The sequence below is a fragment of the Pholcus phalangioides genome, unplaced genomic scaffold (assembly GCF_987345545.1).
Source record: "Pholcus phalangioides strain wild (caught in Gottingen) unplaced genomic scaffold, Ppha-v1.0 ptg000003l_1, whole genome shotgun sequence".
In the NCBI taxonomy this organism is placed as follows: Eukaryota; Metazoa; Arthropoda; class Arachnida; order Araneae; family Pholcidae; genus Pholcus; species Pholcus phalangioides.
In genome coordinates, this window is record NW_028301596.1 from 36747774 (window position 1) to 36774624 (window position 26851).

At 34.8% G+C, this 26851-nt stretch overlaps 1 long non-coding RNA gene across 1 annotated transcript in view; it reads left to right on the top strand.

Annotated features, from left to right (window-relative positions):
• The window catches only part of LOC149088478 (uncharacterized), a 197830-nt gene that overhangs the window by 165205 nt on the left and 5774 nt on the right, over positions 1 to 26851 (top strand). Inside the window, exon 5 of the long non-coding RNA XR_016195405.1 lies at positions 8296 to 8389. This is a non-coding gene — a long non-coding RNA (uncharacterized LOC149088478). The remainder of the gene's footprint in view (positions 1 to 8295; positions 8390 to 26851) is intronic.

The window sequence follows — 26851 nt, forward strand, 5'->3', positions numbered from 1 at the left end:
CTCTAGTAATAAGTAATTTAATGCAAAGCTTTGTGGAATTTTGAGTACATGGCTTAGAAGAATTTTAAATATATAGCTTACAAGAATTTTGAGTATAACATGGCTTACTAGAAGTTTTGCCACACAGTTTACTATAATTTTGAATATTCAGCTGACTAGAATTGTAAATGCAAATCTTGGAGCAAACCTTGGTAGAATTTTTAATATGTATCTTATTAGAATTCGCGGGATGCATACATACATAAATCTTAAGAAATTTAGTGTAGGCAAAATTTGTTAAAAATTTTAATACAAATTTCCAAAATTGGAGTCAAACACTTAAGAGAATTTTGAAAACATATCTCAAGCATTTCAATGTATATCTTAATAGCATTTCAAATGTATATAAATCTCAATCATTTGAGGGCAAAAACGCTGTAGAATTTTGTATTAAAACACTAACATAATTTTGTAAAGGTAGATGGACGGCATTTTTTTCCTCAGCCCTTTCGGTGGAGACCAAGTGACTTTTGTTTCCGAGTTCACCTCGGCATGATATCCAACAATAAATCTCTTCTCTTGATGATTTTGTAAGCTTAACGGAATTTGTATACAAAGCTCTTAATGAAATTTGTATACAGGGGCCGAAATAATTTTGTATACAAAGCTTAGTGTATTTTTGTACAGGAAACCTAATGTATTTTTTTACAGGAAACTTAATGTATTTTTGTACAGGAAACCTAATGTAATTTTGTAAACGAAAGTTAATAAAGTTGAAACACAAACATTGTGTGTGTGATAGAATTTTTAATAAAATTTCAAGCATTTGATAAAATATAAAGCTAAATAGAATTTTTCATCCAAATCTTACGTATGAGAGAGAGTAGAACGCTTAATGGAATTTTGGGTGCATGCAAACAAAGCATGATAGCATTTGAATACTCGCATTTGAGCACAAATAAATCTCAGCAGTAGATTCTTAAAATCCCGTACCCATCATGCACCAAGGTAGTGTCTATAGGTACAATATATACACTCTAGCTTACCGCGCACCAACTCCGGTCATATATCGCCATACGTCATTTTCCAACCAGTGGAGTTGGGTGGGAAATGAAGCGCCATCTATAGGTGATCGTTCCAGGTTCGGTAAAACAAAAAACTTGTTTCTGATGTTTTTCGGCGGGATTCGAACCCGTGGTCACCTCCATATTGGAAGACGAGCATCGTACCACTCGCGCTATATTAGGCTCTGTCTCAGAACCCTTCACGTAATAATAATAATAAAAAGATAATTATATTACATAAAATGAAGTAAATATTCCTATTCGGGGGCATTCAGGACCAAAAGTATTTACGTACATGTGTAATAATGCTTACACACTTTGCCTAAACACTATGGTGTATTCCCACTGCATACATACATACAAACAAAAAAATGCTGTATTACCGGGAAAACAAATTGTTGGATGAAATAAGAACGTTTTTTTTTTTTTGTTCTTTCGAGGAAATTCCTCAGAGAGAGATTCAAAATAGAGGAGAGAGAGAGAGAAGAAAAATCGTAATAAAAGTGGAGCAAAATTGCAAACGTTTAGATGAAGTAAAGGGAGGAGAGAAAAGAGTGAATGGAAAAGTAGGAAATGGAGAAAAATGTGTACATCAGCAGGTTGGAAATGCAATTGCTTGGAAAACACACGCAAAAAAAAAAAAAACTAACCAACTTTTGCCGTGCATTTTTCGTAGCTCGGTTTGAGTGATGTAAAGCGAGATTTCCTCTCTCCTTCTCCTGACTTTTACTTTTCCTCGATTCCCTCTGTGTAGTGATTTATCTGTTTTCTTAGAAGGATTGGGACGTGGCTTGCGTTGGGATACTATTTTTCTTTTATAACAGTGTATATACGTATATAAGGAATGAAAAAGTAGGGTAATGGGGGAAAAAAAAGCTGGGATATATATGAGCGGTGTTTTTTATCCGCTCAAAGCATTCAAATGGGATTAGGATACCCCCCCCCCCCCAAAGTGAAAACGTGACACTTGGCTCCTGGGGAATAATTTCCAGTTCACAATTGATGTTTCTACTAGGTCCGTGACACGTCTGGGATTTATAAGTGCGTGAAGTGACGGGACTAAGTACCGGATCGCCGCCGTCACAGGGAAAAAGTATAATATGTCTTGATTCTGCATGCGACTTTACTATATAATACGGTATCTATGTACAGGGTGTCCCAGAAAGGACTTCCTAACTGTGAAACGACATAAAACTTTGACCCTTTTAGAACTGACGGTACTTTGAAGTAATAATTTTCAACCTGTCACTTGGACCCGTATGCCCCCCCCCTTTTTGGGTCCTGGGATATATGAAAGGGGGAAGCCATGACAAGTGGTGAATGGGGAGGGGGCGCACAGAGAGCTATGAAGAAATCACAGACAAAGAATAAATTATTTATTCTATGTCTATGGATGAAATAAGGATGTCAAATGAAATATGATAAGGAGAAAATATGACTACTTTCAGAATCCAGGTCCACTGAAACAGTAGCTACTTGGCCCATGGACTGATGTGGGCATGAGCCGGGGGGGGGGCCTTAGAGTCAATGTAAGTATGCAAGCTGTTGCTTCCAGCTAAGTATGGGGGGGGGGGCCCCCCCAAAACATCACTTTTCCGGGACCCATGATTTTGAGACGGCCATGCATATAACGTGATGTGTCGGGAGGGTCGTCCTTGATATGGGTTTGTTAATAAGCGGGCCCTCTAAAACTCTATCTCTTAACGCTTCGACCTCGAGTTCCAACCTTGCCCTATCCAAACACCCGTTACAGTTGGAACTATTAGCTACTATCGCCCCCAGATCAGGGAAACCTCCCGTCGCAAGCTCTACACAACACTAGTCGATGTCGAGGCATACTAACACTATTGCTGAAAACTAGATAATAACACTTAAAAAATAGTAAAATTAAAAACCTTAACAGGAAATTAAAATAACGTAAATTACATTACAATGCAAAATATACGTAAAAGATTGTACGAAAAAATTAAGTAAAATAAAATGTTCAACACTAAATCACATGAAATATATATCTATATAAAGAATGGCACAACCCTAAAAAATTATTAAGATACAATGTAAAATTTATACTAACACTAAAACAATAGGACCCAAAATTAAAAATGGAAAAAAAAGTACTGAGAATAAGCAGGAAGTTCGCTAACACTAATGCCCAAAAAACTCACCAAATTATGTCAAAGATGCGCGAAAAACCACGAAAAATGGCGGGAAACAACCAATTATTCCCTCCTATACGAGCACGTGGGCAAAGAAATTGATTATCGACACTAAAGCAACGGTCACAAACCTGGTGAAAGTACAATGAAAATTAAATAAGAGCGAGAAAACAATATTTAAGTCGACCGGAAATATACAACGAAAATTAAAAACGTTGAGAGAAATAGGAAAAAACACTCATGTGTCGCAAATCCAGCAATGGAAGTCCTAAAAAATCCAGTGACAAGATCAAACAAAAGAGAATGGACTCGCAATATAGAAAAATAAAGAAAACAGCGCAGTGTCTGATCCAAAAAAAAAAAAAAAAAAAGGCGAAATAAAACTCACGAGAACGAAGAAAAACACAAAATGGCGCACCGACGGCCACAGATAATCCTTCGGCAACGGTTCCGGATGTAATACGATTCGTTATTGGTTCTACCGCTATTCCCATATGATTCGGCTCTTTGGAGCGATAATCGCCCACCTGGATCCGTGAATGGCCCAGGATTCCACGATTCCACAGAGATCGATCTTATTTTAAAATGTTTGTTCACCATCAAAAAATTTAGTTTTTAATTAAATTCAATTCGATAAGTATGAAGAGTCTCGCTTTAGGATAAGACAGGGGGAGTCCGCAAGAAAAACATATGGTCCAAAGGGGACCCCACGGCCTGAAAAAAGGTTGAGGAACACTGTTTTAAAAAGTACCACTTTCTTTAAGCACCGTAACATTCCTTACTTACGCTGTCGGGGTATTAGAATTTTGAAGCACTATATACAGGCTATATAAATACTTATAAAAAAATGCTCGCATTCAGTTAGAAATATCTCACTAACCGGGTGAGCGCCCTAGTCCAGGTTCTCAACATTTGGATGCCCGTGGCCCGGTAAATCCCTTTTGTGTAAATGAAACGCACGGTCATAAACACAATAACGAGAAATTAATGGTAAGTGTTAGCCCGGTACTGGGCCACGGCCCGGCGGTTGAAAAAAAAAAAACTAGATGAAAGGCAACGATATTCTCAATCTTTCCATAGACCTCGAGTGCGCTGAACGTGACCGTTCATGGACGGTCGGACCTAACTCGAGCCGAAGCGCGTAATTGCTAACACTGCCACCAGATGGCGACTTATCCGAGGATGACGTCACTCTCCCCTATCCATACCACGACCACCTAAATTACATAGTTATCTAGGTGGTCGTGTCCACACGAAGTTTTTTAACAACTGGCTGATGCGAAGATGAATGTGGGAAAGAGAAAATTCAACCGGCCCTTGCGAGAAAGGATGATTGAATTTTTGATTGGGTTGCTGTATTTTAGAAATATGACATCCATATTTGTTATGGGCGCCTTTTGCTCTGCCACCTCGTTTGGCATCTTCCTTGTTGTGGAAGATGTATTTATATTTGCACTTGCTCTTTAAAAATGACTTCGTTTAGAGAATCTGTCGTTGAAATATTTTTCGCCTCGGAAAATTGATAAAAATTATCTTTCCAGTTGCATTAAATACTGTTGAAAAATCTGTAAAGTTATACCGAGTTGTTTTTCATGAAGTCACTAATTAAAATATTCCCGGAACATATGAATAAATACGATGTATCTCTGGAAATAATATTCGTTTGAAATAATTTTGAGAATATTCAGAATTATGTAACTAGTTGTTTGAATATGAATCTTCTTTCAAGGTGCATGTGTATGTGGATATCACACTGAATCATTCAGATTTATATACAAATATTCATTCTTTAATTATATCAGAACTCACGTATTCGGTACAGAAATTTTCAATTCGAAACAAAATGCATTCAATAGCATTTTCAAAGATATATTTATGTATATAGGTAGTGTAGATTTTTGTTGAAAATTTTTGTTTTTTTTAAGATTTCAACAAAAATAATGATATAATATAAAACAAACACGAGAGTCACTATATTTTTGCAAGATTCAAATAGAATAATACTTGAAATCAAAAATGTTAATGGTGTGAAAGTAAGTACTGGACGTACAAAAAAACACTTTCACTCAACACTAAAATTGCATGAGTATGTAAATAAAATATGTGTTGTTCTGGCAAGTAGAAGTGTTGTTGTAGGAGTGTTAAGTTGTGATGATTAAAATTCAAATCAGCTATACAGGGTGTCCTATAAGTACTAGCATGTCCTTTATCTCGTCAACCGTCAGTCGTAGAGGTATGATTTCTCATTAGGAAATGCTCAACAAGAGTTAAAAAATTACCCCGTACCAGTTTTTAAGAGTGAAAATACAGTGTGTACCAAAAATTTATAAGTCATCACTGGCGTCCCTCCCCCTCAGCAAGAAGCTTGAATATGAAACAAAAAAGTCCCTAAACTTCTCTGCCTAAACAAAATGACTGGATTACCAGAGGAAACACAGAGACCCGAGAGCTACGAGAGAAAATTAAGAGGTTGTACTGTACATCCATCCCGATATCTACCACCAACTCAAGTGGTTTTGGAACAGCTTGAACTAAATCTTGACTTCAACACCAACTGCTATTACACAGACGGTTCTAAAACTAAGGATGGGACAGTCGCAGCTTTTGTGAAAACAAAAAAACAACGTCGTAGACAGCTGGACAACAAAACTAGAACCAGGCAACTCGGTGCTCCAGGCAGAGTTGCTCGCAATATATAAAGCAACGTTAGATATATGCAGCGAAATTCAACAACTCTTCTAAAATCTTGACGGACAGCTTATCCAGCCTTAAGGCAATAAGCAACACCTTGTCATCAAGCAACATGCGTAGACAGACAAGAAAATATTGCTCCACAGTAACATGCAAATACAGCTATCTTTACAAGATTTATTGAAAGACTGGTTATTTGTGGAGGTGAAGATTAAAAGGAAGAAAATTCATCCTCCCCCCTCCCCCACGGGGACTCGAACTAACGGTCTCTCGCTTGCCGGACGAGTGCTCTACTATCTAAGCTATGGAAGGAGATAGAATATTTCAACCTTGGAGCGTATATATATATGTTGAAAGGCACCGTACATGGACGGCGTCAACAATCAACTAATAGCTCGTGAGGTTAGGTTGAAATATTATATCTGCTTCCATAGTTTAGATGGTAGAGCACTCGTCTCGGCAAGCGGGAGACCGGGGTTCGAGTCCCCGTGGGGGCAGTTGTGAATTTTCTTCCTTGTAATCTTCATCTCCACAAATAACCAGTCTTTCAATAAATCGTGTATTGGCAAGTGGAGAGGACATTTCTATATATATGTACAGCTATCTTGTTTTAGAGCACACACTGGCCTGTGGGGCAACGAGCAAGCTGACTGGCTGGCCAAAAAAGCAACTAAAACGGGGAACAAAGAAACAACAATACTCCTACCGCAATCACCAGTTAAGGCAGCCGCCATGTAGAAATTCCCTTTGAAGTGAATGGGATAATGAAGAATCATCAAATCCGGTATATGTACCCACCGCAACAAATTTATGGGAAAAAAAAATTCTTCATGATTTCTAGACCTCTCCCATATAAAAACATAATTAAAAATTGAATTGTATTCTCTTCTACCTTAAACGTGTGTGCCCGATTTTCAAAAAAAAAATTAAATTTTCTTCTTATAAGCTCTGAAATAAATTTCTTTTTTTCTAAATTAAGTTTGAAGTCCTACTTTCGAGCAGAGGAAAACAAGTTTTCAAAAAACGAAAGGTGTTTTTTTTTAATTAATGAAACTCACGTTCCCAAAGGTTGAATTGCATTACTAGGCGCGGGGTAGCCCAGGTAGATAAGATACTCGCTTGAAGTACCAAATGGATGTTTAGAGGTGTCGCGAGTTCGATACCCGTTTCGTCCTTGTCAGAAAACTTTCCTGACGCAGGGGTACAACAGGAAACGGTGTAATGGCCACGGAAAAATATCACTACCGCAGGGAGTCCCACACCGAGGAGTTTGGCACACCTCTCGATGAGTATAAAAAAAGCCTGCCGTTCGGAATCGGCAATAAATTGTAGGGTTCGGTGTAATTAGTCCTCGTGTGCAGAAAATGACCGTGGTGCGACAAAAATGATCAAATGAATTGCGTTATGGAGCTAAGTATAACTCATATATAGAACTGACTATTTATTATATTGTAAACTTCACAAGGTTTCGATTTCTAAAAAATAAATGGAATGCATGAAATATTTTTAAATTTTTTTTAATTGACTAAAAATCGGCAATGGTATCGTCACAGCATAATATACAAAAAAAAAATTCGACACATTGAAAATAAAAACAGTATAAATACCCTTCAGCTATTAAGCAATGTCTCGAACGTGTCAAAAATAATTTCAGTCATTATTAATATTCCGTTAAATTTTCATCCGAATGTCAAATTTCTTTTATTGCGATGAAGAAAGGCGCAAAATCTTATTTATATGTAGATTTTTTTTTTCGTGAGGCTGTATAAAAATTCAATTTATTTTTAAAATTTCAACTTCAAAAATAGTGTCGTCTCATTATCATAACAATTTTAACTTTAAAAAAAGAAACTTAATTACCATAAAATTTTTAACTTTAAAAGAAACTTAATTGGCATGAAAATATTAACTTTGAAAAAAAAACCTAATCAATAAAAAAATTAATTTGAGTATAAAACATTGGATTTTTCTCTATTTTTATTTTTCATATATTAATTTAATTTTCAAAATCAACAGTAGAATTTTTATTTCTTCCCGATACTTTTGTTTGAAACTATTCGAATGATCTTTTCGTTTGATCTGTATGTCAAACATCATTCATAATTAAGTCCTTAATATTCAGATGTCTTTAGTTAAAATAATGAACGCATAATGAGAGATACGCGATGTAAATTGAAATTAACGTGTTATTAAAATCCGTCTTCGCTCACTCTTAGGTACAGCAGTGTTGCAGTTTGGTGGAATTTCTAATTTATAATAGAATTATTCTATATTTAAAATAATAAATAATTTACTTCTTTTTTTCAAATTTACTTAATTATGTTTAGAAGCAGTCATAAATGCTTTAGTTTTTAGTGCATCATTTTATGAGTACTTAGTTAATCTTTTCAATTATTTTTTTACAGATCAATGACCTTCCGTGACTATGATGATTGCCAGCAATATCCATAATTGTTTAAAATCACCTTGGAAATGACTGGATAGAAGCATTTCGAAAATGTAAGTAATAATTTTTTAGCTTCGAGCAATTATAAAAGCACCAAGAGATATTCAACAACAACGAGATAATTTTTCATTATTTTTTTAGCAGTTGATTATTATTGAAAATTTAAATTTCATAAGTTTTTACAGATGGAAATGCAAACACATAAGCCACAACAGGTGAATTGCCCAACGAGGTGGCTGAAAAAAGATGGATGTCAAATATACCAAAAATACAGCGATCCAGTATAAGAGCATATATTCAAAAAAAAAACTAATAATTAATATAATAAGTAATTTTTAATGCTCATAAAAAATTATGGTGGTCTTATTCTAAGTATATATATATAGCTTCACGATTTATTGTTATCGTACTCTCCTCCAAAAACATGTCAATTTTGTTAGAATTCACGACCCGGAGTTAAGCTATTCCATTTATTGATAACCCTAAAAGTATAGTTTGACTAACGCGAACTGGATTCGATCCTTAGACCTATGGCCTCATAGTCAGTGAAAAGTATTGTATACACTCGATGGTGATGAGTTGTGTTTTACACACCGTTGCAAAAGAGAATTGTTGATCATATCAGAGTCGTGTAGGGCAAAGGTTTTGCTTGAGATGAGTGACTTTCCCTTAACTGGCCATATGGGCGAAGGACAAACGTACCAGTTTCATTAGAATTTTTAACAGAAAAACTGAATGCTTTATAAATAAAGAGAGAGATAGACGGCTCTCTTTTTTTCTTTTCTAGCCGCTGTAGTGGTCAAGTTGTCACGGTGACGGACTCGTATCGCGAGGATCCAGGTTCAAACCTCACCGGTGCCACAGTGGTGGTCGGCTGAAGTTGATTTTCTGTGGTGCCAACTTCGACTTGCGAATGCAAGCTGATCTTCCCGTTAAGAAGTCTCGCCACAGAGAGCAACAGGCCTACAACGGCAAGAATATTCTATCATTCACTTCTAAAATATAGATGGCAGCACTGAAAAACCCGACACACAACAGTTTGCCGCTGTGGTGGTCGAGTGGTTATAGTGACGGACTCGCGATGCGAGGATCCGGGTTCGAACCCCACAGTGGTGGTCGGCTGAAGTTGGTTTTCTGTGGTTCCCAACTTCAAGGCGCAAATGCGAGCCGATCTCCCCGTTAAAAAGTCTCGCCACAGAGAGCAACAGTCCTACAACGATAAATCATTCAATCATAACACTTCACTCATAGTTTGAAAAACTGGTGGCAGATGGCAGCACTACACATAACAAACATTACACCGAAACAAACTTTACGTCAGGTTGCACTACACGTACACGCACATTCCCGCATGCACTGATTCGTTGGGGGGGGGTCGTTGGGGGGGGGTGCATTTGTGGTGTAGCAGTAGTAGGTAGGGCCTCCAAAAAATGGCTCGGGGATCCATGATGTTCTTAAGTCAGCCACCTCGTTGGGCAATTTGCCTGTTGTGGCGTGGTATTTGTATTTGTATTTGTATTAGTAGATACGCATTCAGACTGTTACGTACACACACACTTCCGACACAACTCACCAGGTAAAAATTTACTCATGGCGATAGACCTGAGCTATGCTTGGTTTGAAAGAAAGGGGGTTTTTTTTCTCTAAGCCCAATATATGAAGAAAAACATATTTTCTGTATATTATGCCGAACGAACTCTGGAAGAAAAGTCATCTGATCGCCGGGATGCGGACCCAGGTCCTCTTGCAAACCGGGAAAACTATTACCATCTGCACCACTAGAGAGAGACACGACCCTGTCTTCCTTATTCCATGCACTGTGGCGTGTGGCGTATTCCGGAGGAGATCAGGTGAATTTTCTTTCCCAGTTCACGTCGGCATAATATCCAGGAAATATCTGTTTCCGTGATATATTGTGCTGAGAAAGAAAAAAAAAATTCATCTGTCTCTACCACTTCATTTGCTGAAGTTAAGAGAGACTACTACTGCCTCTACTCCAGCGCCTCATGCCACAGTGCATAAAATAAGGAAGGCAGGGTCATGTCTCTCCAGTGGTGTAGTAGATGGTAGGATGATTGCTCGGTTTGCAAGAAGGCCTGGGTTCGCGTCGCGGCGGAGATCAGACGACTTTTCTTTCTCAGTTCACCTCGGCATAATGCCCAGAAAATATTTGCTTCTTAAAATAAAATTTAAAAAAAAACTATACATTTCTGTCATATTTATGAATATCTATAATTTTTTCTGATTATATAATATTACTCCTAACTTGATTCTTTCATGTATTCAATACTCAATACAGTAGAACCTCTCGATAACGGACATCCATGGGACCAAAAATTTTTGTCTGCTAATGGAAAGATACGACAAACAAAGGAACCTCGTTTATACAACTTTCACATTTATGCGACGTTTTGCTTCGGTCGCAATCGGTTCCGATACATTTCGATGTTAAAATTTATACGCGTTAGTGTGAAAGTGACACAACGGTGGTTATACATACTCACTAATCGTCTCGATAAAGAAAGTTTGAATAAATTTCACAACATTCATCACTTCTACCAAGGAATGTGCCCGTAATATTGAGAATTATGGATAATTCCTGATTAAAGTAGAAAACTGATAAATATGGAAAAAAAATCATTTTTCTTCCTTTCATAAAACCAATTAATTATTTTTACCTGTATATCATATGTATACTATACATATTTTGCAATAAAAAGGAAATTAAAATGAGTGTGAAGAAGATAAAAGCATTCATAGAAACATTATCAGGCTTTACGAAGGTTTTTAACTGCTCTCTGGCACCTTTCTACTGTTAAAGCCCTATTCTCCACGGGACCGGGGCATAGATATAATATAACCAATCTTACGTCTGTGGACCGGGGGGATCAGCAAAGTGTCCTTTTTAACGGGAGGTGTCCATTACGGGAGGTCCCACTGTAAAAGATTATAAATCGTTTTTTCCCATCCTAAATAAATCCAGTCTTCATCTTAAAACATTATTTATAAAAAAAAAGAAATAAATCCCATTTTTCGATCTTTATTACTTTGAGAATTAATGGGATTCTACTTCATTAAATTTATTTTATATACCATTGTTTCCCGCATCTACATCGATACCATGTCGTATAAATTGGGTTTCTTTCCTCTCCCCCTTCCCCTTTAGCATTAAATGGAATGAATTCCGGATAATATCGACGTTGTAAATTAAGATACATACATTTAATTCCGGGGGAAAAGAGGAAATCCCTTGTGGTGAATTTTCTTGTTCTCCAATACTTTAACATAAATATTTGAAAAAGAATTCTTTTTTTTTTTCCCCTCCCAAATGTTCGTATCATCAATCATTTAAACGACTGCATCAGAACAACGAGCGCTTTTCAGAATTTTATCCCTTTTTTCCCAAAAAAAAAAGGGTAAAAAAAATAGCTTTAAAGAACTTTTATAAAGTTATTTTTTTTCTATAAAAAATTTCCCCCCCCCCCCCCACTAACGTTTTAACTTCATTTTCTTAGTTTCTCTATTCAGTTCCCGCTAAAAATTTTCTCCCGTTTATATATTTTCTATCCGTTTCCTCTATCTGAGGTTACTTGTTACGCTTTTGTTCTCCGTTCGAATTCATTTAAATTAAAGCATGAAGTTGTTTATTCCGTTTGAATGATTGCTTGATAACCTTCCGGGTGAAAATGCCGAGATCAATCTCTGTCAGATCCCGGGGAGAAAATATTCGGATTGGATCCGAGTTTTTTCCTGGTTGTGCTTATTCTCCCGACATGCACTATTTTTGTCTATTTTATCTCTTGTTTCTTGGGGTTTTTCTTTTATTGTCGATTAGTGTATCTTTCGTGGATATCTCGCTGTTTGATTTTGTTTTAGCTTTTATTGAGATGAATGGTTTATTATGCATGTGTAATGTATTTAAATGATTAAGAGACTGCAAATTATTGTTGAATTTTCGTTTAGGGAACTTGTTAATCTCAAAAAATAGGCTAAAGCAGGGATGCATTGCCCAACCTTTTCATTCCGCGGGTCAAGTATGTGGTATTCTTATTGTTCACTGGCCAAAAACTTGTATGTATAGGGAGTGATTATATATGACCCGTATATTACGCGATATTCCAGTAATTTTGGCAATCCGAATTCTTTTTACAAAAAAAAATTCCCGTTTTTTTCCCCCTTATTTCAAACGAAGCTTGCTTGAATTTTTTCTTCTTTACTGAAATCAAGAATTAAGATTATTTTCATGACTTAGAATCATATAATTATCATAATATAATTTTCTATCATTATTAACACTATAGCCATATAAATATATTCATCTGACATAGTTCTTTATTTCCTACCATTGGCAATTTTTCAGTATCTTTAGCGATAATTGGCTATTTTACTTGCCTTTGGCAATTTTTTTTTACTGTATTTGATCACTTTACTTGCTTTTACGATATTTGGCTGCAATTGGCAACTTAAAAAACTTGTCTTTGACAACTTTTTGTGATAATTGGAGATATCCTCTTATGGATCCCGATTTCTAGTAGTTTTGTGAAGGAAATACGGTTAGTTTTGGAATTAATCATGTTAAGTGTATTGATACTTTCCACGGGATCACCTTTTGCGGGCCGGATAGAACGCCTTGGTGGGGCACTGATTAAGCATCCCCTAGGCTGTAACCTGTATTGTGTGACAGTCTAATACTCTCGTGAGGTCTTAAGTCTTGTTTTAGTCTTGGGTTTTCTCATTGATTGAAGTTGGTATAATTGGTTGATTGAAGTTGGTTGGAATAATCAATTCAAAACATAGTAACCAATAATTGAGTCAGTGACACATCTTGTAAATTACTTGATTTATTCGAGCACTGCATTCGTTCCTTGTTATATATAAATTAAAATTTTCCCAATATACAGTCAAACCTCGTTAGTGCGTCACCCTGTTAACACGTCACCCCGCTTACCGGGTCACTTTTTGGAAGTCGCAATAGTCCTCAGGCAGGAATTGGCACAGCTATGGCTTACTCCGTTTAACGAGTCACTCCGCTTACTAAATCATATTTTTGCTCTCCCAAGAGTGACTCATTAACGAGGTTTGACTGTATATTAATTCCCAAGATGGATCACAGAAGTTTTTCTAGAACTCGAAGCTTTATAATTTATTCCAGTTTATATTGTCTGATTGTAAATTAAAATCAGACGTCGGAATGAAAATTTGGAATGCTGTCGGTGCTCGTTGTATCGACTCCATTCCACTTAAAACGGACGTTATATCGGAGATTTGAAAGAAATCGTAAAATTTAAATTTTCAACGAAATTCCGAATTCAAAGAGAATAAAAAATTAGACTACTCATTTGTGTTATGATGCAGTTGCAACCAAAATGTAACAGATTATGCAGTGATGAAATTTGAATTCAAAATAGAGTACGTACATAGTACTCACAAAATTACTGAATTGGGATATACAGTAATTTACTATTCAACACATTCAGTAAAATATAATCAGAAACGGTCGTTTGTTTCTTTTAACACTTAGATTTCCATAGAAATAAATTTTCAACTTGTCCAATATTTTCTTGATTTCTTCGTAAAAAAATAGGGTGGTGAAGAGTCGATATCAAGCGTGGCATTGAATTGAATGTCTTTTTTATAGATCGTTATATTGGATAAATAATCATGGATTGAATAGGAAAACATTCAGGACCTATTGTGCCGCTCGTTGTATAAATACAGTATTTAGAAATAAAATGGAAAGAATTATTAGACACTAGCACAGCTGAAGTCAATCTCTGCCGTTCAATACGCTGTATTCTGACCAGAAAACAGACATTTGAATAATAAAATGTACGCTTTCCATTATCATTCATTGATCGTAAATAATGTAAAGTTATGATTCAAAATAAATCCACTCTATAATTTAGGTTCACTGCTTTGCCAACAGGTTTCTATAATTCTGAATAGCCACAAAAACCTGTTAACTTCCTTAAAACTTACATTAACTGCATTGATCAGCATTAAAACCCTTCAGAAATGGATTTTTTTAACTCGCATCCGAAAATTTTATAAATATCCAATTTAAAGTGCAGAAAATAGTTTTAAACAATTTGTATTCCATTATAAGAGCAATCTCCAAATAAATCGTAAGCCTTAGGGACTTCATACGTAATCCTATTATTCTCAGAAATTTTTCCGATCCAAAAATCTTCGGTTTCTTCTGTTCTTTTAAGGGTGAAATTCTCTTCATCAAACATTCAAAAGCCAAAACGCTGTCAACCCGTTTCCTGATCAGTTCTTTTAAGAGGAAATTTCATTTGATATATAAAACTCCCTCTATCTCCAAACAGCTGGAAATTCCTTCATTGAGAATGGCATTTAATTTATTCTCATCCAATCAAGTACTAACATGCAAACATGTTGAAAAATTGAAAGTGCTTTCGATGATTAGATAATTTCTTCGGAAATTAAAACGAGACAAACATTTTCTCTTCTCTTTCTTCTCCATATTTGTTTTTTTTCATTTTCTCAAGAAATATTTCTTGACAGAAAGTTCTCAATATATATTCATTTTTCCTCTCATATTCTTGAGTAGTTCCTTAAAAGTTTCAGGACCCAGTATCCTTTTCCCATACCCCGAATATTATCCATTCCTGCTTCGAAGCCCCCTTTCTTATATCATCCAAATGAAACTCTCATGCTTCTTCAATGAGCTTTTAAGTGGCTTTCAAGTTCTCACAGTTTGAACTTCCAATCCGATATTTTCTTAACTTAGAGAAGAGAAGGTAAAAAAGAAATATTTCATTAAAAAAAATATATTATTTACAGTCATGCCTCGGCTAACGATCGAACGCTGATTCGTTCCCGAATCACGTTCGTTAGAAGACAACTTCGTCAGCTGAAACGCGATTTCCCTCAGGTTTCTATAGAAAATGGTTTGATTCGTTCCAGGTTCCGTCCAAAATTTGAAGATAAGTTTTTTAAGTCACCAAAGAAACGCTATAAAAAAAAAAGACAAAAACTGACCGAAGGCTAAAACGGAAGCTTCCGAATTGTATAAATAGGAATCTACAGGTAGATGACAGATATATTGAAGATCTTTTTATTTTACACTAATGAGCACAACCAACACCAGCTTTAGTCTATTAAAGCTGGTGCTGACACAAGCTAGTTGAGTTCGTAGGTGTACCCATCCATTTGTGATTTGGTCAGGTCATTTCTGCTGTTCAACACACGCAGATGGAAAATATAAGCTCCTAGAATGTCCAGACTGTTCTGTTTGATGCTAAAAGTCTGAATGAAGGAATGCTCCGAAATTATGAGCTCCTTTTTTTTTTTATCGAATGCATTTTCCATTAGATGCATCTTTCATTTTACATTAAATGATTCGAAAACTTTCGGAAAGAGAATGAGATGAATTGTGATGAGAAGTTGGTACGGGTCTGACATGGAAGAAACGGTCTCTCAGTCACTGCGGGAAGTCGTATTGAGGTAGGATTTCTCTTCCATCAATGTTCCGGAAGAGTTTCCCAGGAAGGCGTAGAGTTGTGCACCAGCTCAGCGGTTGATACTTGGAGTCTTCTTTGATACTGGAACGTAATCCCAACAGCACTGTCGGTAGAACCTCTGCTCACTACCTTTGAAGACGCACATGAGGGAGGCTTTGATAGCACGTCCGAGTCATCATTTATACTGACGCTGAATGTAGTCAGTCAGGTACATGTGGAGAAAATATTCCGAGGTGGACATGAGTTAATCAGGCTCTAGTGACAGCAATTCTGATGGAGATTAGAGCTGACATTCAGCTCACCACGCGGCTGTTTCGTATTAGCATGTGCGATCATATCAACAAAATTGTTTGTAACCCGAATCCGCATTCGATAGCTGAGACAGAAGAATCACACAAAAAAATAAAATCTTCGTGTGCCTAAAAATTCGTAAGCGAGGTGTTCGTTAGCAGAGGTATCACTGAATATATAAAGCCTAACCCTTGTTTTTTTTGTTTTTTGCTTGCTATAAAACATAATTATCCTAAAAGTTTACTAAATATTCAAACGTTCAAAAGCTAAAATGCTGTCAACCCGTTCTCTTAAGAGAAAAATTCATTTGATATGAAACTTGCTCTATCTCCAAACAGCTAAACATTCCTTCATTAAGAATGGCATTTAATTTATTCTCATCTCCTCTCCTCTTCATCCAATCAAGTACCAACCAACATACAAACATGTTGAAAAATCGAACGGGCTTTCGGTGATTAGATAATTCCTCCGGTAATTAAAACGAGACGCACATTTTCTCTTCTCTTTATCCTCCATATTCGTTTTTTTTTTTACTTTTCCTCAAAAAATATTTCCTCGACAGAAAATTCTCAAGTTCTCAATATATATTCGTCTTTCTGTTACCTTCTTGAGTCGTTCCTTCAAAGTTTCAGGACCCCGTATATTATCCGCTGCTGCTTCGAAGCCCCTTCTTATATCATCGAACTGAAACTCTCTTGTTTCTTCAGTGAGCTTTTAAGTGGCTTTCAAGTTCTCAGAGTTTGAACTTCCAGCCCGATATTTTCTTAACTTGGAGAAGAGAAGGTAGGGGAAAAAAAATATCTTATAAAGGAAAAAAATATCCTATATCCTATTTCCTAACCCTCTTTCTCCTTTTTTGCCTGCCATAAAAGATAACTATCCTAAGACTTTACAAGAGCATAAAAAACTTCTCGATTGGATTTTTTTTACCCTCTTCTTAATATGTCTATCCATGTTTTTATTTTCTACTCTTTTAACCGTATTTTATATGTTTAATATTTTTTTCCAATTTTATACTTATTTCATGGTAGCGGCTAAGAAATATCGAATGTAAAATTGATCGAATCGTTTTCTTATATATCTCTTTTTGTTCCTTTTTTTAAAAAATTTCGATGAAAGGACAGGCAATTCTGAACGTGGTAAGTAAAAATTTTCCAGATAAATAATTCGGAAATTTCGTTTGTTGCTGTAGAATTTCGGCTATCTTATTGTCTTGGATGCTGATTTTTTTTCTACTTTTTTCCCCTCTATGCATTCTTTTTTTTCTGGAATTCCAACTATAATTTGCCGTTATATTTACACCCGTGGTTTTTTCCCTTTGGCATTCCTTGAGTGCTTTTTGATTGCTTAGCAGGTTCTTTGTTCTCTTGGAATATAAGTTTTGTTTTTGTTTTATTCTGGAATCAACTGTTCGTGTTGATTTGATACAACACATGAGGTTTTTGTTTTCAATCGTTGTCTATTTTGAGTAAACCTATGGATCCTTCAGATTCTTAGGATTTTTTTAGGATTTTAATGCTTTCAAAAGATTTTAACGCAGATTCTTTAGGATTTTTTAGTGCATGCAATTCAGTAATCTGAAATACTCTATTAACATACCATTCGATATGCAGACAACTGTGAAATTCCAGATTACATGTCTATTTATTTATATGTATATGAGACATTTCTATTCATATACGGATGGATCCAGCGGACAATATCTGCAAACGACTTCACATTACTAATTTTTTTCAAACAACGTTTTTAGTTTAAAAAAAAGGTTCGAGGTTTGAAGAGAGCATATTTGAAACAACTTACATTTCCTTGAAATTTTATGAATATTTTTAGTTTCTTTTAGTGGATGGTGTCGTAAAAAAATGAATGTAACCTACTTAACAATTTTTTGCAGTCGCAATGTGAGCTAAAGTTTCTAATTAGTGAATATAAGTTATTTATAAAAAAAATGTTCCCTGTTTTCAATTTTATGTACACCAAAAAATATTGATAATAATCAATTAATTTTTTTTTACAAGTTTTTAGTTTGTATCTGTTTGAAAATTTCAATGTTTAGAAGACTACAAAAATGGGATAAAGTTTACTTATTACAGTAAAACTCCTGTATAGCGCCCGAATGGCGTGGTGACAAAGATGCTTGTCTACCACCACCGTGAAGGTTGCCGTCACGATCCCAGGTTCAAACACGAGGGAGGATATAGATAATATATTTTCCCCCAACGAGCTTAAGGCCACCACCGATGGATAGTGTCTTCATTTCCAACCCATATCGTCAATCGCATTAAATTGCAATATATCGATATGGCCAGAGATGGTGTTTGGTGAAATAGTAAAGTCCCTCTTAACGGACACCTCTCAGATGCGGTCACCCCTCTTTTACGGCGAAATAAGAATTTCTCCGTCACGCTCCTCCAACCCCGATCAACGGTCACCCCTCTCTTAATGAGGAATTTTTTTGTCCCACCGGTTTCCACAAAAGAGAGGTTTTCCTGTAGTTCTTAATTCATATATTCCGTTCTAGGTTACTTTATTTCAATTTACCTTCATTTTAGTCCACATTTCTCAGTTTTTAGATTTTTGTTATTGATACGTGTGACATATTGCATCTCTTTACGCAAAATCTACGAATTTTTATTTAACTATTTGCAATAATCGCAGAAGGCATGAAACGCACTTACACTAGAAAAGATATTAAACAAATGTCCACACACACATTTTTCTTAATGCGAATTATATAATGCTTTGTATTGTAGGTTTAATTTTTACAGTTGGGAATACAAATAAATATGCTTAAAAATTTATTTGTAGAAAAACGTTATTCTTCAAAGATTTACAAATGCGATATTTACAGTGTTTTGTTTTGTATCCTGTTGCTGTAACGCTCTGTCTTTTCATGAGGCTTCAATTTTTCGATCTTTCAAACATAAATATATGGAATGCTCATTTCGTATAAGGACGTTTTTCGAAAATTAGTTTTCAAGTAATTTTATCGTTTTATTAATATCTTTTACTAACTATAATACCCGGCGCTGCACGGGTTTTCTTCGATTACTGGGAGAATTGAAAAAGTGGCAAACCATTATAAAGGAATAAACTATCACACATTATACTGGCAGCATTAAAGAAGTGACAAACCATTTTAAAGGCATATGCATGTTTGAAAGGCATTGCTAGGGAACCACAGTAACCCACGTAAACATTCTAAAAGTCATTGTTTGAGGTCAAAAACCATTGTTGCCCGACACTTTTTCGCTTATTTCAGACATTTGCCCTGCCCTGTAGCACTGTTAAAGTAGTCTATCGTTTAAGTCCGGTCCTGTTCGGTATATAAGCAAAATGACACGACGACCCATCTAACATTGTAGATTTGTATAGAGAATACACACACAGACAAAAAAAAATCAATTTTATATATGTAGATTATTGAAAACGTTTCACACATTGCTGAGAGAAAAAGATTGGTGATAGAAAAATTTAAGATTTCATTACCGGCGTCGATATGCACATTAAATGTAATTGCAAAGATTATAATGAATGACATCGTGAATATCGTTGTTACCTGATAAGTTCGAATTTGTTGCTTTGCTGTTTATCATAATTTTTCAATGGAAAACAACAGACGATATTGATATCCTAAAGTGAAATTCTTTTCTGATACCGGTACTTAATTTCCATTTCTGTTTCTTGTAATGCTTTTTATAACTCAACATTAGACAATAACTATCATTTTTAATTTTTGGCTCATAATTGCGTTTATCTATCACCACGTCTGGTTGGAACGATGTTGGAATACCTCACTGGTATTCCGTTCAAGACATCTCTCAAAGTCTCGTTACTTCGTTTTCTATATAGAGTCCATTGAGCAACACTTTTTTTATTTCTCTCGCCAGTTAACGAAGCGTTTAGTGGTGCTTCAAAGTATGTTAGGATCTTCGTTTCTTGTATTATTATTTTTAACCTTGTAACCTTCTTTTTTTGTTTTTTCCACCACCTCAGACACACACTTCCTCTGCTATCTTCTCTTTTATTTTCATTTATTTTATTCCACGTTTCTACTTGTGTCTTCAAGCCATCCATCAGACACGAATTTACCTTGAGTGAGTGAGTGTTTCACCATTTTTCTTTCTAGCTCGTTGGTCTTCTTGGACAGAAAGCGATGTCAGCGAAGAACTAAAGTGAAAAACGCGAGGAGGCATCGACTTTCTCTTTTAGCATTTTTTTCTTTTTTTGCCATTCCTTCTTCCTGTCGCATCTCTTTTCTTTTTCTGTTCTTCCAAGGAAAAAAAAAATGAGTGAAATAAGAAAAGTTGTTGAAAGACAAGCTTGTCGTTCCGTTTTCACGCCTTTGCGCAATAGCAATCCGTCAACAGGATCCAGGATTTGGTAGACAGTCGTATATGTGTGTGTAAATTCCATTTTTTACTTTTTACTTTTCTTTTGATTTATATTTTTTCTTCCTTCAACACGATTTTAAACGTGTTTTCACGTCCAAGACGAATAAGCTTCCGTGTAAAAAAATTCTTTTTTTTTTGTTTTACTAAGCCTATTTTACATGATGTATAACACCTAGTTTCGGTTTCTTAGAGTGTTTATATCAGGGCGTTTCCTTGAAGATTTCGTTATGGTATGCAGTCAACGCTCGTTATAAAGACACACTCCACGTTATAGCTATCATTCCATTACAATCACAGGTAGGATAAGTCCTAGATGTTTTCATAGAACGACTATCATATATGTTTTACTTTCGAGTCAACGACCCTCCCAATATAACGTCCGTCTTCAACGGGACGAAGGGGGATCATTATACCAAGCGTCGACTGTATAAGTAATTTTTTTCGGAAATTTCACTAAGAATTGGTGATTTTGCCGAGTCATGGTAACGTTTTTCGGCGATAACTGGGGATGTCCCGTATTTCGCTGCATTTAAAATCAAGGATGTATTTACACTTTCCTTAATGAAATATGGTCACCTGGTCACGATGTGAATGATTTTTTTTCTCTCCTGAAATATATTTTTGTCTACTGCGATTTGCTGCAGCTATTTATTTCTTCACTTTCCAGTAGTTTTGGTGATGATTAGCAGAAATGCTACGATTAGCGGTATCCCGTATTTAGGATTTTCCAGCATTTTTCGCGATTAAATATGATCTTCTAACTTTTAATTCAACCCGTAATGATATCACTAATACCGATTACAACAATTGGATGTTTTTCCTTTCAGTTATAGATTAATCATCAAGTCTCTCTGCGGACCACTTGTGCTATCGTCGCGAACTTGGAAACACTGCTCCACAAAATGTGAAAATTCATGATATTGGTCACTATTACACAAGTATTAAAAACCGAAAAAATACGGATAGTTATTGCGAAAATGTTTCAGAAGGTAGACAATTATTTTCTCCTGAGAAATCACATTTGAAGTCAGATTCCGTAATCCTGATTCTACGTCTTTATAAATTTCAAGGTACCAATATGAATCAAATTCATGATCCAAAGAAATCAGCCATAACGCATTACATCTCACAAAAATAAAACTTCAATATATCCCTATCATTTTTCAATCTTATTCACTCAATATTTACCAACACTTTCTTATTGATTTATTTTTTGCTTTTCCAAAAAACAATATTCTTCGTTTATAGCAGTTTTTAACTATCCAAAAAAACGTAAAGTACAACAAATATCGGCTCTGAGTTTTAATTATCGAAACATGAATATCCAAAGATGGGGAGAAAAATAAGATAAATTAAAATAGATTTATATCTCGTTTTTATCAAAAAATTTCTCTATTGTAATTATCTTTTTTCTGTATTTATCAAAGCTATTGTCGTACTATTAAATTTTTACATTTTCTTTTTATTTTGGTTATACTGCATTTATTATTATTATTTTTTTCATTGTCCTTCTTTTCTAGAGGTAGGAAATCTATTCACTTTCCAATAAGATATTTAACAAAAAATAAAATATTAAATTCTTTTATGTATGTTAATTTTTTTTTTTACATTTAATATTGTTTTCGCGATCCTCATAAAGCCGTAGAAAATAATGACTGCGGACAGATACATCCGTTCGTATGTATGGCTCGTTTTCATTCATGATTGTTACACACCGCTGGGGCAAAACAATTAACAATCAACTCGGAAAGACAACAACAAAGAAAAAAATACATTTTTTTTTTTTCATTTCCCTTAGTATTGTTACAAAGGAAAATAAAAATTTTAGAACATTGTTTCCTTTCAAGAAAGGGAAAGAGAAAAATAAAAAATGGGAAAGCTGTTGCTTGCTATTTTTTCTGTTTTTGCTTACGGCTGCCTTTTTGTAAACGCTTATTATGCGTACATACAGTATTTATTTATACGCTTGTGTCTGCTGGGCAAATATTTCTTTTAGCGATGAAAAAAATTAGTAGTAGTAATTTCCAAAAAAAATTATTTTTTTATATTTTCATTTTCCTTTATTTGCACACTGTGAATGTCGAGACACTTTACTGAACCGTGCAATGACCGTAGCTAACGGGCATGTGATGTCCAATTTCATGCAGATGGAAGCGGTGATTCAGTTCTATTATATGTGTTATTATTAGAAGACGGATTATATGTGCTAAAAAAAAGTGGCGAAATATGCACAAAAAACGCTGAAATATGCGTTAAAAATTCTGCAATATATACTAAAAATGCTGAAATAGGCACCGAAAATGCTGAAATAGTCACTAAAAATCTGCATTTAAAAATGACATGAAATCAAAAATATGTGCTAGAAAGGAAAACATATCCATTGAATAATGAAAAGAATTAAAAAAAACGGAAAAATATCATTCAAAAACGCCGAAAAAAAATAAAAATTCATAAAAATTGTAAAAATATGCATTTAAAAACACCATATCAAAAATTAGAGAAAGGATTCCTATGCAGTAGTACCTAAAACTTACGCGCAATAAATCAATAATATATGCATCTAAAAATGCGTAAAATATGCATTAAAAGTGCCCAAAAATACGAAGTGCTTAAAGATGTGCATTGCCTAAAATATGCTCCAATATGAACAAAACCCAATGCTAAAATATTTTCTTGAAATAAATAAAGAAATATGATTGAATTTGAAGAATGGAAAGGAATAAAAAATAATTTTACACACAATGCAAAATTTTAATATTTCGGTGAATTTTTTGCATTCATACGCATTAACTTCAAAAAGTGCTAAAATATTCAATCGCATATGCACTTATGCAGTTGCATATAATCCGGACTCTAGTTATTATTATACACGAGAGTGGAGTTACCAGGAAAATTCTGCAAAGTAATGAAACTGACCACACGGTGAGGACAATTTATTATAAGCGAAAAGAGACGGAGAGAGAGAAAGAAATACTTGTTCTTTTTCTCCTTTTTTTGCGTTTTTTAGTGGTTCTGTTTTAGTTGAGAAAAATTATTATTGGTGACAGGTATTTCTTTTTTTTGTCAGTATAGTGGCACCATCTGTTGTGAGAATTGGGAAAAGTGGCATTGCGAAAGCTGCTCGTACAGGCACCCCCTTCTCCCAGTTTTCGAATCTGGTAACGCTACACGAGAGAGAAACCGTTGCTACTGCTACCTATAAAATAAAAATTAAACTATTAGTAATATTCGTTTAAGTAAAAAGGACCGTTGGTTCTAAACCGGTATACTAGTTCCTAGTAAGATATATCAATTTTCTTTTATATTTTGTAGATGGCAGCAGGAGTTCTTGTGTTTACTACTTAAATAAAATAAATATTTCGTGATATTTTAAAGCCAAACTTGACATTATGAATTTTAAAAAAAAAAACGAAAAACAAGAGTTCTTCTTTAACTCTTAAGGTAGCAAAAATCACCTTTAATCTTATCGAAACAGTATTAAAATCAATGTAAATAATTATTAATTGCATAAAATACTTTGTTTAAAATTTCTTGTTTAGCCACATGTGATTCATAGGCGTAGGTTGGATACCATTCCTGAAAAAGACAGTACGTCGGCTTAATCCTCCGAGACCAGTCATAAAGTTGCGAAAGAAGATGAATGCAAGAAAAATTTTCATTAGATAGAAAATGAATAAAAACAATATACGGCAACATCATTCAACTTGCAACTATTATTTCTTCACAAAATCTTTCACAGCTACAAATGATGCAAAAGTAAACAAAAACTTGAAAGCTATATTTGTCAATAGAGGATTACAAAACGAATCAGATTCCTATACATCAGCTTCAATACCATGAAGTTTGAATTTTCACAAATTACCGTGCATTTTTCAAACACAGAAAGTATATACAGTCGAACTTGCTTGATTCGAAGTACAAAATCACTGGAAAAAAGTTCGAATTATACAAATAATAAATCCTGGAACTGTACAATTACTACAAATTGCTTCTTAATCATCAACATTCACATAGGATAACGTTTATCAATTAATAAAATTTTGACATTGATTACGAAACTATTTCTCAAACTTTAATATAGTAATTTGTACTTATAATAATTAGTCTTGGCGCTGCTACATTATTTCACTGTTCTGGAATCAGCATCACTGCAGAATTTCTCGACCGTATTCAAAGCCGGATCCACAGAAACAGTTCATGATCACCAATTATGAAACTGTTTCGCAAATTTTGGTGATCATTCTTATGCTATCAAGGCGATATACTTTCACACAAACGTATTACAATCTGCACATTCTGATACTTTCCATACTCTTAATGACGACAAAAATATATAGATTTTGAATATCACACCTCAATCTCTAGGTTGAAAAATACGATCGCTAATAAGTGGTACACAGTCTCAATACACCTCAGCTGAACAAACTTGAAATTGACATTAAATTGTCAAGAATAGAGTTAAACTTCAAATTTTTATTAGTCTTTTAAAATTTCTTGTTTAACAACTTGATCGAGCAAAGCAAAGTCTGGGCTTCTTGCAGAATTTTTCGAAAACTAAATTTTCTTACGCAAAAATCATGATTTTTTCCCCCCTCCTACCTCGAATTATCCAAAAAGAATTCGGAAAAAGTTCGTATCAAACAAACAATTATAGCATCAAATTATATGGAAAACTCAAGGGGAGTTCGAATTATCCAAAATTCGGATCAACCAAGTTCTACTGTATTTGTTTGTGATCTATCTCTCAGGATCAATTACGTCCAAAGTTAAACTGATACCGGTAGATTAAATCAAGATCCCATTGCATTATTTGAGATTACCTATAATATAAATAACAAACTGACGGAGTTTTTCTCCGTGTCTTCATCTTTTTTTCACGCTAAAGAAATTCCAAGACGATGTCCTTCTCTTCATGTTGAGGTAAAAGTAATAACAAGAGTGTATCTTTCGGGTGGAAAAAAAGGATTTTCACAGTTTATCCTCTTTTTTTCCTTTTTGTGCTTCTTCTACGCGTGTTAATGTCCAGTGAAAACTCTGTTTTCCCTCCTTTTTCTATTTTTTTTTTTTTCATTTTTATTTCATTCTAGAAACTACTAAATACTGTAAAGCGTCAGAACCTAATGGCATCTTCTGCCTCGTTAAAGTCTCTGTTGACTCAAAAGAACTAGAAAATGGACTAGGAAAAAGGGGGGAAAAAAGGCAATGGTAGCAGAATCCTCTTTTAATACGACATCATCTTCAATTGCCCATTATTCTACTATTCTTTCTCTTTCTTTTCTTCTTTTTCCTTTTCTTTTTATTATGCCACTGTTTCAACAACTTTAGTGAAAAGCTTTCAAGTTGCTGAAATATCCTAAATACCTCTCTCTTTCTACATTATATATATTTTTATCCCCCGCTGAAAATGAGATTCCTGTTATTTATTGCGAGACCATCAAGTTCAGCCGATGTGGGAAATGTCTACAAAGTACTTTGAGTCTTCACTCACAAAAAAAAAAATTGCAATTTTTTTTTTTTTGCTTCTGCAACCACTTCATTTGCTCTCCCAATGTGTTTCCTTTTTTTTTTCCTTTTTCTCCAGTTCCATTTTATTAAGTTTTTTTTTTAATTACTCCTTTTCTCCAGTTTTTGGTTGTTTTTTTTTTTTCCTTAAACGCGCAATAATTTAACTTTCTTTTGTCTAATCTCATTCTATTCCCCATGTGGTCTCTAAAGTAATGGCAATATGGTCATGAGGGGAAAAACTTTATTTAGGGGCAATAAAGCTGCCTGAAATGACTATATTTTAACGACCTTTTTTTTTTTTTTTTCCTCTTGTTGTATATTCGGTATTTTAAAAACGTTTTGGTATTTATGATGAGGTATTTAAAAGGGTATACATATGTAAAATATCTACTTAAACAGTGATTTCTTTTTTCATGTGTAGTTTTTCTGGTATTTAGCATTGTATGAGGTTCGCGAAATTAAAATTTTCTTGAATTCGAGGTATTACAGTATACTTAATACATAATTTACCGTAACCGTATGGGATACAGTCTGCCCGCTCAATCGGATACCAACGATTCCAGCGCACAATATCCGATTAAGCGGATACCCCCGCTTGATCGGATATTGCGGTATTACATCGGAGGGGAACAATTCAAACACCCTTTTGCAACGGTAGTATAGTTTGTATATTGAAAACTGATAAAGGATCAATGTCAATAAAGCTTCTCGAATGAATGGGACCTATAATCAATTAAACAATATTCAATGAAAACATTATGTGTATAGCGGCTAATGTATATATATATACAGTTGCCGCGTGAATTGTAATATTCGATTAAGCGGGGGGAAAGTTGAAATT